General features: G+C 44.4%; 1 pseudogene; it reads left to right on the forward strand.

Annotated features, from left to right (window-relative positions):
* Positions 1–1,731: 1,731 nt before the first annotated feature.
* The window catches only part of LOC141058222 (cell cycle exit and neuronal differentiation protein 1-like), a 57,795-nt pseudogene continuing 45,202 nt past the window's right edge, over positions 1,732–14,324 (forward strand).

Below are 14,324 nucleotides of genomic sequence, written 5' to 3' on the forward strand. Positions count from 1 at the left end.
AAACTCCAGCCTGGCTTTTTTATGTCTTGGGGTAAGAAGTGGGATCTTCCTGGGTCTCCTACCATACAGTCCCTTTTTATTCAGACGCCGACGGATAGTATGGGTTGACACTGTTGTACCCTCGGACTGCAGGGCAGCTTGAACTTGTTTGGATGTTAGTCGAGGTTCTTTATCCAACATCCGCACAATCTTGCGTTGAAATCTCTTGTCAATTTTTCTTTTCCATCCACATCTAGGGTGGTTAGCCGCAGTGCCATGGGCTTTAAACTTCTTGATGACACTGCGCATGGTAGACACAGGAACATTCAGGTCTTTGGAGATGGACTTGTAGCCTTGAGATTGCTCATGCTTCCTCACAATTTGGTTTCTCAAGTCCTCAGACAGTTCTTTGGTCTTCTTTCTTTTCTCCATGCTCAATGTGGTACACACAAGGACACAGGACAGAGGTTGAGTCAACTTTAATCCATGTCAACTGGCTGCAAGTGTGATTTAGTTATTGCCAACACCTGTTAGGTGCCACAGGTAAGTTACAGGTGCTGTTAATTACACAAATTACAGAAGCATCACATGATTTTTCGAACAGTGCCAATACTTTTGTCCACCCTCTTTTTTATGTTTGGTGTGGAATTATATCCAATTTGGCTTTAGGACAATTCTTTTTGTGTTTTTTCATTTAAGACAAATTAAATGAAGATAATAATAACAAAGAATTTGTGTTTGCAATCATTTTCAGGAAGAAACTGAGTATTATCTGACAGAATTGCAGGGGTGTCAATACTTTTGGCCACAACTGTATCAGTAACATGTTTATCCATCCTGTGATTTCCATCATTCCACAACTTTCACTTCATAGTGTTGAAATTTCAATGTTGAGGTGTGTAATTTTAAGCATTGCTGTGAAACGGGGCGCGCAGATGAGTGTCCATCTGACGGCCATCATAATGGGTTAGTGGGACACATTCTGAATCTCTGAGAGAACTTGTACCATTGGTTTCCCTAATGTTCCCACTAGTGATGAGCGAACGTGCTGGGATAAAGTGTTATCTGAGCATGCTCGGGTGCTAGCAGAGTGATTTCGGTGTGCTTGAAAAATATCTTCGAGTCCCTGCAGCTGCATGTCTCGCGGGTGTTAGACTGCCACAACACATGCAGGGATTACCTAACAAAAGGGCGATGCGAGACATTCAGGCGCGGGGACTCAAACATATGTTTCGAGCACGCTAAAGACACTCGGTTAGCACCCGAGCATGCTCAGATAACACCTTATCCCAGCATGCGTGCTCATCCATAGCTCACACATGTCCTATAGTTTGCAGGGTCCAGACTGGTGTATAAGTTCCTCTCGTCACATGCATTTTACACTGACGCAACCACACAGCAGAGACGCTGCTGACACCATAGGCCTGGAAGGTTCTATTGCTTAGCAACCGTTCCCATGGCCACCGTGACGTATAACGATGTCACTAATCCTGAGTCATGCTTTCTTTTCTCTTTCAATCCGACAAGGTCACATCCATTCTGTGCAAAAAAAAATAGGAGAAATTAACCCTGCAGTTAACATCCTCGCCTGTCGTGTAATATGGCCTGAACGAACCAGGTACTGTATGTAAAACCAACACTTATTGTGCATATTTTTTTTTTTTAATTTTAGACAAAGAAGCCCAGAGTCCCCCCTTCCCTAAAACGCATTGGCACAGTCGAACTGCCCTCTTGTAACTGATCCTGATTGGTCCCGGCTCCTCTCTACCCCCACTCTTCCCTGCTGCAGCAGGGAGCAGGGCATTGTGGGAAACTCCCAGGTCGGTCCCTGCAGAGCATCCTTGGAGCTGCAGCGTGCGTGAGACGGGAGGTAATGCATCTATGTCCCATTTACTATCACCCTTCTGTCGTACAATCGTTTCTTTGTTACATTTTTTTTTTCTCCGTATTTTATTTATAAAATGGATTAGATTGTGATTTTGAATCCTTTTGACTGAGGCACAAATACACGGTGAGGATTATCAATGCGTAGATCCCTTTAACAGCTCTTAAAAATGGATATATTGGGATTTGTAGTTCCTCCCTGACTGGAGATCTACATATAGACTATTTTATCATTATTACCTTCATTATTACTATTATTTATTGCCAGTATGTTTTTTAATAATTAAAATCTATGTGACCTATATAATTAGCATGTTCCTGTGTTTTTTTCGTTTTTAATAAGAATTGGTGTAACTTACAAACTAGGCCTCAAAAATAACAATTGATAAGGTCTCGGAGGAGCCCTCTGTACTGAAAATGTGTCAATATGTCACCAACAAAGTTCTATGATTCTATGAATTGGAATGTATCTGTTACATTGTAACAAACCTCCTAAATGGCAGCTGATGTCTAGAAAGGACGGTTGTGAGAAGTCATGTTGGTCTTCTCTCATCTTGACATAAGAAAAGAATATTAACCACTTGAAGGACAGAACAGCCCAAAGACGTACCGGTATTTACCCCCCCCTCACCCCGGTGATATTCCATTGTTTGGCGCAAGCCCAAGGTTGTTCCCATGCCCTTCCTACGTCTCCTGATTGCTAGCTGTAGCCTGTGAAGGCCTACACCACGGCAAGACTAGGAAGGGCACCGGCAGAGGTGACTTTGCGGTAGATGCGGTTTACAGATGGCCACAGAGAAAAATTAACCCTGCATGTGCCGGAAGATGCAATGCTCTTTTTTCTTTTTTCTTGGCAATGACTTCATCACTTTTATTCTCGGCTATGGTAATTCGAGTTGCCAAGGGACTGTAGCATTGGTTTGAAAGACTCTGCAGTCTGTCACCCAGCTTTCTCAGATTCCTGACTGAGTAAATATGCAAAGATGAAGCTTCACAATCCTGTCTAATGAGGCAGACTCATCATTTAGAAGTCAAATATAGGGGGCATACTTGATAGGGGTCCTGGTGCATAAGGGAATTCAAAGGCTTCTCCTTAATATCATGTTATTTTATGAACACTGCATCTATTGTTATACTGATATAAAAATACGTTTATCCTAGATACAGAAAAAGCCATTGCAAATTATAGTACGTCATGATTTCTGTACATGACCTTCTATCAGGCCCCAGAACTGTCAGACAGGCCATCTGACGATGATCATGGCTGCCACACAGCTTTCCTGGGATATATAGCTAATAAGAGAATTCTAACAAATGAAAGAAGACAACTCTAATCATTTACTTGTAGGTTTTTATTATTATATTACTATTACTTTTATTATTTGACCAATAGGTAAGTTGCTGCATGATTTCCATCTGTGGCTCTTTTTATGTTTTTGTGCGTTTTTCTGGTGTCAGCATATTTGCTCGTTCTACTGTACAAATTCTGTTCTCAATTGAATCACATTTTCATTTTCACAGTATAAATTGTATTAAAACTTACAGCGCCTTGAAAAAGTATTCATACCCCATGAACCTTTTCACATTTTTTCACGTTGCACCCACAAACTTATATGTATTTTGTTAGGATTTTATGTGATACCAACACACAATAGCAAATATTTGTGCGGTGTAAAGAAAATTATACATTGTTTTCTAATTATTTTAAAAATATAAATCTGAAAATTTGTGATATGCATTTTTATTCAGATCCACTTGAGTCAATACTTTGTGGCATCACCTTTCGCTGCAATAACTGCTGCAAGTCTTTTGCTGTCTGTCTCTACCAGCTTTGCACATCTAGAGGCTGAATTTTTTTCCCATTTTAGCTCTAGCTCAGTGACATTGGATGGAGACATCTGTGAACAGTAATTTTCAACTCTTGCTACAGATTCTCAATGGGATTTTGGTCTGGCATGTAACTGGGCCATTCACACACATGACTATTCTTTGATCTAAACCATCTATTGTAGCATTCACATTATGTTTTGGGTTGTTGTCCTGCTGGAAGGTGAACCTACACCCCTATCTGAAGTCTTTTGCAGCCTTTAACAGCTCTTCCTCCAGGATTACCCTATATTTAGCTCCATCTGTCTCCCCATCAACTCTGACGAGCTTCTCTATTCTTTGCTGAAGAAAAGCCTCTCCACAGCATGATGTTGCCACCACCATGTGTGATGTTGGGGATGGCGTTTTCAGGGTGATTTCCAGTGTTAGTTTTCCGCCACACATAGCATTTTGCATTTAGCCCAAAGAGTTCTACTTTGGTTTCATCTGACCAGAGCACCTTCCTCCATATGCTAGCTGTGTCCCCTACATGGCTTTTTGCAAACTGCAAACAGGACTTCTTTTTGCTTGCTTTCAAAAATAGCTTTCTTCTGCCACTCTTCCTAAAAGGCCAAATTGGTGACATATAGGACTAATAGTTGTCCTGTGAATAGATTATCACACCTGAGCTGTGGATCTCTGCAGCTCCTCTAGAGTGACCATGGGCCTCTTGGCTGCTTCTCTAATTAGTGCTCTCCTTGCTTGGGATGTCAGTTTAGGTGGATGGCCGTGTGTTTGTAGGTTTGCAGTTGTGCCATGCTCCTTCCATTTTTTAATGACGTATTGAACAGTGCTCGGTCAGAGGTTCAGAGCTTTAGCTAATTTTTTTTTTTAAACCTAACCCTGCTTTTACTCTTCTCAACAACATTATCCCTGACCTGTCTGGTGTGTTCCTTGGTTTTCATCATGCTGTTTGATCCCTAATGTTCTCTCACAAGCCTCTGAGGTCTTCACAGAACAGCTGACGTTATACTAAGAATAAAATACACTCAGATGGACTGAATTTACTAATTATTTGACTTTTGGAGGCAATTGGTCACTCAGGATTTTATTTAGGAGTACCAGGCTACAGGGGACTGAATGCAAATGCTCCTCACAATTTTCAGATTTATATTGTTAAAATAATTAGAAAACCATGAATTATTTCCTCTACACTTCACAAATACTTTCTACATTGACCCAATATATTACGGTTAACTTTGTGGGTGTAACATGAAAAATGTGGAAAAGTTCACGAGATATTAATACTTTTTCAAGACACTGTATATAATATATTTCTAGAGTATTTACAAATATTCTAGAAAATGGAAATAAGACTGCAGGAAAATTCTTTCTGAGTAGCAATACAGTGTTAAATGACAACATTTGTTAATGTAGGGCTTTGAACAATCACATATTAATAGATCTAATGAAAGCTCCGGCACTACCCTGGGAACGGACCATGAGACAGTAGAAGCAATGGGACTGTGGTAAAGTGCCACATAAATCTCACTGATTAAAAGAGCATCCGGATATCTGTGCCAGGATGGGACAACTTAATGTATTGTATGAAAACTGAAATGATTGTAGACTAAATTTATTGAGTGGAGAAAGACATGGAGGAGGGGGATCAGACAGTGAAATTATTGTAAAAATATAACAATAAAAATAATTGCATAAAATCAGCTATCACATAGTGAAATTAAGAGCAATAGTTCATGTGATACATTTAAGGAAAGTTCTGTTAACAGCTTATTCTTCGCTGGTAATTGAAGACACCATTGTCATACACACTATGGGGCAGCAGATCATCACTCACATAAAGGTCCACATCAGTTCCACAACAAGGGCTCGTACACATGGCCGTACTGTTAATCAGTGTGTACAAACCATCGGACTGCAGTTGGGTGACATCTGAGTTTAGTCCGATTTCCACGGCCTGACACCATGGAGAAGATGGAGACTTTTTTTCTCCATCTTCTCTGTTCACCGGAGAGAATTGGATCACACTATGATTCTCTTGGATGACAGAAGATACGCTCGTGTGACCTCCCAGCCTTAAAGTGGATTTCCCTATGGCACCCTGAACATGGGCAAACTACAGAGTGAAGTTGTTCTCATGAACACCCAGCAGTGGTACAAGCTCAGGTTTGCAAGTTTATGAACTGGTATCTCTCCCTAAAATATGTTTCCACAATGAACAATTATTATCCACAAGATAGATAATAATAAAGATATGATTTTTGGGAACCCACTGGTCACTACAGTAGAGCTCGAGATCCCATTCCTCCTTACTAATGAAGAGGAGTTCTCCGAAAGCAGTGGTGGAGCTCCTCCATTCAGTGTTTATGGGGCAGATGTTTCTGTCAGTCCTGTAGACTTCCAATGAAATATCACCGCACATGCTTCATGGTCATTCTATTCAAAATCCTCCTCACTGTGATTTTCCAGTGAGGAGAAACAAGGGGGTCCTGTTTCCGGTCTAGTAATTGGGGGGGGGGTCCCAGTGATCACCTATTCTATGGATGGTTAATAAATGTTTATTATGGAAAAACCCCTTTAAAGGGAATATTCATTTTACATAATAGTAGACCTTAAAAGAGAATCTGTCAGCAGGATTTCACACTCCAAACTATTTTTATGTGCATGTAGGTCTTTGAAAGAGAAGTCCAGTTATACCTTTATATGACCAGTCTGTTCTTCTATTACTGAAAAATCAGCCTTTGAATTGAAATACAAATGAGCCTGAAAGTTATAGTAGATCTGAAAGATGCCTCTGTCACTCCAGCTCTATTCTCCGCCTAGTGCCGCCTCCTCCTTCTTGACAACAATGGCTCCTTTGCCTGAAGTCACACAGCATAGAGGCTGTCGGTCAAGCAGGAAGAGGCTGTGCTAAGTGAGGAATAGAGCTGGAGTGACAGAGGCTTCAGATCTACCATAGCTCTTCAGCCTCATTTCCATATCAATTCAAATGTTGATTTCTCAGTAATGGAGGAACGGACTGGCCATGTGAAGGTATTGCTGGACTTGTCTTTGAAAGAGCTACATGCCCATATAAATAATTTGGGGACTGAAACCTTGATGACAGATTCTCTCTAAAGCTCTACTCTTATGTAGAATAAAGATAATCAAGATTTTACTCTTTACAATAGGGGTAATTTTTCCTTAAAACCACACTTTTTTTTACAAATTTATGATAAAATTCAGAATATAAATAGTCTCGGATCTAAGACCCCTAGAGTGTCTTCACATTAGGTGAAGAAATAAATAATAGATATTGAAATCTCATAGTGAGACCACCACTAGGTTACTCTAACTTAAACCCATTGATGGTTGGGAATGTGATCTCTTCTCACATTCGATGGGGGCACCAGTTTCCAAATCTGTTCTGATTGACAGGTTGTAAAAGCATTTTTTGGGCACAAAGCATTTAAGAAACCAAAAGAAAAATGTTGAGTCTTTGCAGGAGATAAAAACTTGTAGATTGTGAATATTGCCCTGTACACGAGGTACTGCGTCATCTCATCATTTATAAGAGTTGCTGCAGTCAGCTGCTCCCTGCCCTGAAGTGGCTGATACAGTGCTTTGTTCTCAGCATTAGAAATATTGTTTTCCATGAATGTAAGGCAATAGTTACATAAACACATTGATTTATGTGTGGACATTTGTTGGAAAATTCTAACCTTATCAATGGCACAATGAAAAATCTCCAACAAGCATCTAACCATCTTTAACAGTTTTCTAAGGGCTCATCCAGACATCCGTGCACATCGGTCAGAGAATGGACCACAATGCACAGACTGACCATGGCACTCCCAGTCCAAATATCTGTCACTAGTGTGTCACGTCCTCCTGGGAGATCTGGGGTTAGGCGATCATTATGTATAGTGAATCGCAGATCTTCCATTTACAGTAGTCTGTGTGTTTGGTTCCTCATATTAAATGGACTTCGTTTCCTATGGCGCTGAAGAGGTTAATGATTCTATTTCTATGCTGGTTCGAGACATGCAGCTCCATCTCACAGCTACTCCTGACCTGCTCATTTCCTCTCTCTATAAAAACTGTCTTGACCTTCTCATCCTCCCAGTGAAAGTTTTCTTCCTGGTTTGCTGGAGTTGTTGTACTGAATTTGGAGTTAGTTGTTGCTGCTGGACATTGTTATATGCTGTTTTTCGGTGTGTGCTTTCTCCATTATCCTGGCCCCATTTGGTTTCTTCATTCCTATCCTTCCCTATATTCCTCTCAACCTTTAGTGAGTGTTTTGTATGTAAGTTGCTTTATGTTATCCCTGTTTGTCTTACGTGTTTATATACTAGCATATCTATCTCAGGCCTCCTGGGAGGAGGGGGAGAGGACAGCTTAGAGTATTACAGGAGAACAGTAAAGGTACTGTCACACTTAGTGATGTACCAGCGATCCCCCAGCGATATGACGCGGTCAGGATCGCTGGTACATCGCTAAGTGGTCGCTAGTGAGCTGCCAAACAGGCAGATCTCACCAGCGACATCGCTGGGGACGGGGGCCGCTACTTACCTGTCACACCAGGCGATCCTGCGTCCTCCCGCCCGGCTCCAGCCTGTTCTCGCACGATCAGCGATAACCAGCGGGGGAGCCGGTCGTAGGTAAGTATCAGACACAGCGATATCGCTAGCAATATTGCTATAACGTCACTAGTTATAGCGATATTGCTAGCGATATCTCTTAGTGTGACATGCCCTTAAGGCTGGTGGCCCAAACCTCCTCACCATTAGAGGTACCTTTGGGAGCAGATATAGATAGAGCCCCAGATCTAGGAGCAGTCACAGCATGACAATACCACAGCTTTGAACATGTCTATGAGGCTGTAACATTTGGGTTGGGAGAGCTGCGGCCAGTTTGTGCATTTTGGACCATTCTCTGACCGTTGTGCATGCACGTCTGGATGAGCCCTTAGGTTCAAGGTCCCAGGTGCATCCACTATAGTTCTACCCATGAAGCTCATATATGAATTCTGCTCATTGCTCACCTGGTTCATCTAGCCTTACATAGATAGACTGAAACCTGAAATCAGAGAATGTTCTATTATAAATACATTTTAAAATGTCGTTCCGTGCTGACCCTGTTAATTAAGGCCAAGATGGGTTCTAGCTGTTTAACCTGTGCACCTTCAATACCAATACTGATGTATCAGTACTTCTCCTCATTGCCATAAGCAGGAACATATAGCTCCTTGCCTTAAACACTAGAGCTTATATGGGAATTCCCATCTAACAGTGTTATGGAACTCCCTGGGCTGTAATGTAGCATTTTGGCTGGTGAGGTGTGACATGTTGACCCCCCTACAGATCCTGAATATATAGTGGGTGAACCTGAGAAATATAAGCAGATCTGAGCGCGTTATCACGTGGAATACTTTTAACACTCATGGGTCTGAATTGCCTTTTGGATGACTATTTGCTATATGCAGTTTTACCCACAATTTGTTGCCCAAATCAGTTCTAGTGTAGGTAAGGAAATATTGACCTGCTGGGTGACTTTAGAACAATAAACTGTATATACTTTGGATAATTTAGATATCAATACTTGAAGAGTTCGCGCAGACTGGCGAGTAGCCAGGGTATAGCTCGGACGAGTGCTATGTGATGTTTCATCGGATAGCTCTCACTCCGGTGTTATACTATGGAGCAGCGCCGACAAGCATTTTTTTCTCATGCCAACTAGCGTTTTCTCATGCAATTGGCAGCATATATCGAAAGGTGTGCATCCATACAAGTCTATGGGTGCATGCGAGACTTTGGACTGCAGTCGGATGCCATCCAAGTGCTGTCTAATATACACCAACCCACACAATGGAGAAGATGGAGAAATTACGTTCTCCATCTTCTCTGCACCTGTGATCTGATTCTCACATGCGAGAGAATCAGATCACAGTAAAATAACTCTCGGCTCACATTCGCAGCAGAATTTGGGTTGAGGGTCATTTGCATATAGCATCTGATTCTCTTGCATAAAAGAATCATCGGATGCTGGGCACTAGTGTGAGAGAGCCCTAATGCTCTGTCATTTCACTGATATGTGCTCCTTAGACTTATGTATGTTTATAGGCCACGTTCACACGATCAGTATTTGATCAGTATTTTAAACCAGTAGTTGTAAGCCAAAACCAGAAGTGGGACCATCAGAGGAAAAGTATAAGGGCAGAGAGAGACTGCCGTATAATTTGTGCAAAAATCGCATCGTAAACCTTGCACTGACTCCTGACTTGAGCTTGACAGCTGCATAGAAATACATCACGTTGTCAAGCTCAAGGCAGGAGAGGTGCACTGCGATGGTCGATGCGACCATTGCACGAATTATACAGAAGTCTTTCTCTGCCCTAATAGAAACACATCACCACTTCTGTATTTTTCATCCACTCCTGGTTTTGGCTTACGAATAATGATGTGAAATAGACCAAATACTGAACATGTAGACAGGTCTAGTTTCAGAAGAGAACATGACACAAATTAGGTAATTTATAGCTTTCAGTTGTAGAATATTATCAGACATATCATGGATAGGGATGAGCTTTCCGATATAGAAATATCGGAAATCGGCCCGATATTTGCGATATCGGAATTCCGATTTCCGATTCCGATATTTTTTTCACATCGGAAATCCAATAATCCTTCGGCCTCTGAGCACTCTGTGGAGCCAATCAGGAGCTGAAGAATTGCTGACAACATTGTGTAACTCCCCTAAGCTTGGTAGGAGAACTTGCTATCTAGGGGCTGCGCTGCGATTGGCTGGCTGGCTGGTGTGATCAGGCAGTATAAAAGGCTGTGCCTGCCATTTTAGCCTCACTCTACTGTGAAAGCAGATAGGGATAGGTTGCTGTTGGAGATAGGGAGAGATCTCGGATCATATAGCGATAGAAATTGTTTTTCAGCAACTGTAGCAGCCCCTGTGTGTTACAGAAGCAGTCTTTTTCCTCACTGACCCGGCTCAGTTTCATTTTTTGTGCTGTGCAGGCTCTCAGTGTGGTGCTTAGTGAGACAGTGGATCACACATTCACTGCAGCTGCTGTAGCTCCTCTTGCTGCAGCACTGTGTGGTGTGTGTCTCACTGCTTCTTCTTTTCATCCCTTAAATCCCCTTCCCCTATTTTTTCCTAAAAGTGTAAAAGTGTAGCTTCACCATCCAGTACATTTTGGTGAACGCTATATAGGGATTTTTCCGTGAGGGGTTCCCCCTGAACTTCCCCCCCAATCCCTTACCGCCATTTATCCTTCAATTTTCCTGGTGCTCGGGTGCGCTTTGCACAGTTTAGCCACCTCCGCTGCGCAGACCGCCTGTGTGCTTTTTTTGGGGAGTGCAGCACCCACTAGGTCAGTCTTTGTAGTCACATCAGACTGCAGGACCCCTAGTGCTGCCTGTTCTATCGCGCACCCCCAAATTTTTCACCAGTAAATTCACTCTCAGTGCTCCTATAAGTGTTACTTTAACCCCCCATCATCTATTGAAGTTAAAGTTAAACACTATATAGGGATTCTACTGTGAGGGCCCAAACAACCTCTGTGGCTGGTGCCACACAGCACCTGGCCCAGTCCCGGAGAATCCTTTTTTTTTTGGTATCACAGCAGTGTCATTTACTGCGCTGTGACATCCGACCGTAACGTGTACACCAACACCACAAACACACGTTACTCTTTGTGTAGGCCACACTAGATTCAAATAAAGTGTAGCAGACACCATCATACAGTGCCATTAGTATTTCTTATACCTGTTTGTAGTCCTACAGGAATAAGCACACTAATCCCTAATAATTACTTTCTTGCCGTTCTGAATCCATCGATAGAGCTGAAGAAGGCAGGGAGTAAGGGACTTTCCCGCGGCTGCGGAAGAGGTGCATCAGCAGCTAGACATGGTGCACATGGGTCGCCCTTCCAGGGCTGTGGGGTACTCGGTACCGGGCCGGTGTCAGGGAGGGAAAGCTTCACGGCAGCTGTGACCCGGTCCTTGGCCCTGGGCGCCCAATATCAATGGCGATGATGTTAATGGTGTTAAAGTTTATATGAATAGTTCGTGACGCCACCCGTGGTGTTTGACAAGGGAGATGGTAAGCCAACGCTTCATACAGATCCGCTGGAAGTGATGGTGTGGTGCAGCAGAGATGGTATAGCTCCTCACAGGTGGAGCTCTAGTCCCAGGGCAGTGTAGGTGCAATGGATGAGGAGAGGCGCAGAATGGTATGGATGCTGGTACCCAGGTGTAGTGGAGTGGGAATAACTGGAGGACACCAGAGTATGCGGTTCCAAAGCTTTACTCACTGTTTGCAGTTCACACAACTGCCTGCCTGTGTACTGTGTTTTCCAGGTCAGGGCTCCAGCCAACCTCCAGGCAGGATAGATTCTCCCTTCCACACTCCGCCAACATGTACCTTACTGAACGACTCCTCCAATGCGCCTTTAGGTGCGAAGCACTCCAGTACTTAGTTACGCTGGAATGCCTCTCTCTAGGTGTTCCTAGTCTTTACTTGTATGACAGACAGCTGTAGCCTGCTTCGGGGACTCCACTCTGCGTCCCGGCTCTCTATTCAGTTGCTGTTGTTTCCAAAGTCTATGATGGGAGCAAGGCGTTAGTGGCTCACTACTCCTCCGGTGTCTGTTGCCGGACATAAAGATCCAATCAACCTCGGGGACCGGGCCCCGGCCTTTGCGCTCTCTGGACTGGAAGGGTTCTCCATCTTTCTTCAACCAGCTTTCCACCGTCCTTCTATTCTCCTTGGTTCCGATCTGTTCTATCTCTCTTATGGAAGGTTAGATTATCAATCTTATCAGTCTCTTTCTCTGTCTTTCTCGTGCCAGGAGCCCAGATCACTGGGACCTGCTGCATCACGTCCCTCAGACATCCATCTTCTCTCTTCTCTCTCCTCTAACCAACTACCCTCTAACTCTCACTCTTCCCACTCTTTTGTATCATCTCACTCCACCCGCCTCCCAGCACATCTCGTGTTACGAAGCAGGGTTCCACGAGGGGTGCTCTGCTAACCCCCAGCCTGAAGCTGGTAGGTGGCCCCACTGAACTATCCTGTGTGTGGAATGCAGGTGTGGAGTGTGGTCAGGAGTTCCCACCTTACCTGGATGGTGGGGCACTACACCTTAGGAGAAGGTGCAGTACCTCTGTGGCGACTGAAGCCTCAGGGGCGCCACACACATCTAGAGCAAGCAGCATGCCCAAGTCACTCAGCACCTACTTTCACCCGGCAGCAGTCATTTATGCGCAGCTTGTTAGGAGCGCAGGGCCATAGGCTGAAAAAAGAGGATCAAGTAGAAACCGTTGTTGGTTGGATGGCAGCTGAGGCATCCACCTCAATGAGAGCAGCATCCTCCCAGGACCTCTCCACCACATCGGGTCAGGCCAATGAAGAGCAGCACCCATCTGCTCCTTCACCGCCCACTAAATTGCCCAGACATTCAGAGGGCCAGGAGCCAACCTTAATCCTCTTCTCAGAATCTGTTGGCTTGGAATCTGTGTGCCAGCCAGACAGCATTCCTGCAGTTGAAGAAGAGGTAGTGTGCACAGATGCGCAACCACTGTGTGCGTCTGAGGAAGAAGTGGAGGGTGGGCTAGTGCCCACAGTGACCAGACCCCAGTCAGCAGATGATGATGAAACTCAGCTGCCAGTTTCTGCTGACGAAAGTGTATTGAATGACGAGGTCCTTGACCCATCATGGCATGCTGAGGGGCAGCAAGCAAGTGGGGATAGCTCAGAGGAAGAGCTTGCAGGTGTGGCACAGCGTGGCCGTCCACGTGGGAGAGGAAGAGGGAAAAATTGGTTGTCCGCTCCCTCAACTTCAGCACCTGTTAGGAGCAGGGCTCTTTTAAAGAGCACAAGCGGTGCGCCAAGAGTTGTGGTGCATGGGCCTTTTTTCGACCAAGTTGCAGATGACGTTACAGTAGTCAGATGCAAGCTTTGTCGACAAACTGCAGAGATGGAAGAACGTCAGCTACCTTTATACCACTAATATGTTGACGCATGTCAGGAAGAGGCACCCTGTGGAGTGTCAGCATCACACCCAAGATGATTCGCCACCTGCAGCTGGTCCCCCACCTTCCACCTCTTCAGCCACAGCGGCCACCTCTTCCTCCAGCTCGCAAACAGCTGCTCCCGCTTCCTCGCCAGAATGCCAGGGTGCATCTGCAGGCAGTGTTGTATGGCGGCACACTGTCCGTACTTCGTCAGCATCAGCATCCTAATTGCTGGCATCCTCACACTCCCAATCCAGTGTGCAGCCATCTGTCACACAGGTGTGGGAGAGAAGGCGCCTGTACTCGGCAACCACCCACGAGCACAGGGCATGAATTCTCGCATTGCCAAACTGCTTGCAGTGGAAATGCTACCATTCTGGCTGGTGAGCAAGCCAGCCTTTATCGATATGTTGGGGTTTGCAATCCCACAATACAGCGTTCCCAGCTGCTTCTACTTCAGCAGGCAAGCCGTCCCCGCCCTGCAACAGCATGTGGAGCGTAAAATTAAGCATGCGCTACAAAATGCAGTTAGTAGCAAGGTCCACCTGACCACCGACGCGTGGACCAGTCAGCATTGCCAGGGACGCTACATTTCCATCACCGCCCATTGGGTAAATGTAGTTGAGC

This window comes from Dendrobates tinctorius, unplaced genomic scaffold (genome assembly GCF_039654945.1).
Source record: "Dendrobates tinctorius isolate UK_male_01 unplaced genomic scaffold, ASM3965494v1 ptg000211l, whole genome shotgun sequence".
Lineage (NCBI taxonomy): Eukaryota > Metazoa > Chordata > Amphibia > Anura > Dendrobatidae > Dendrobates > Dendrobates tinctorius.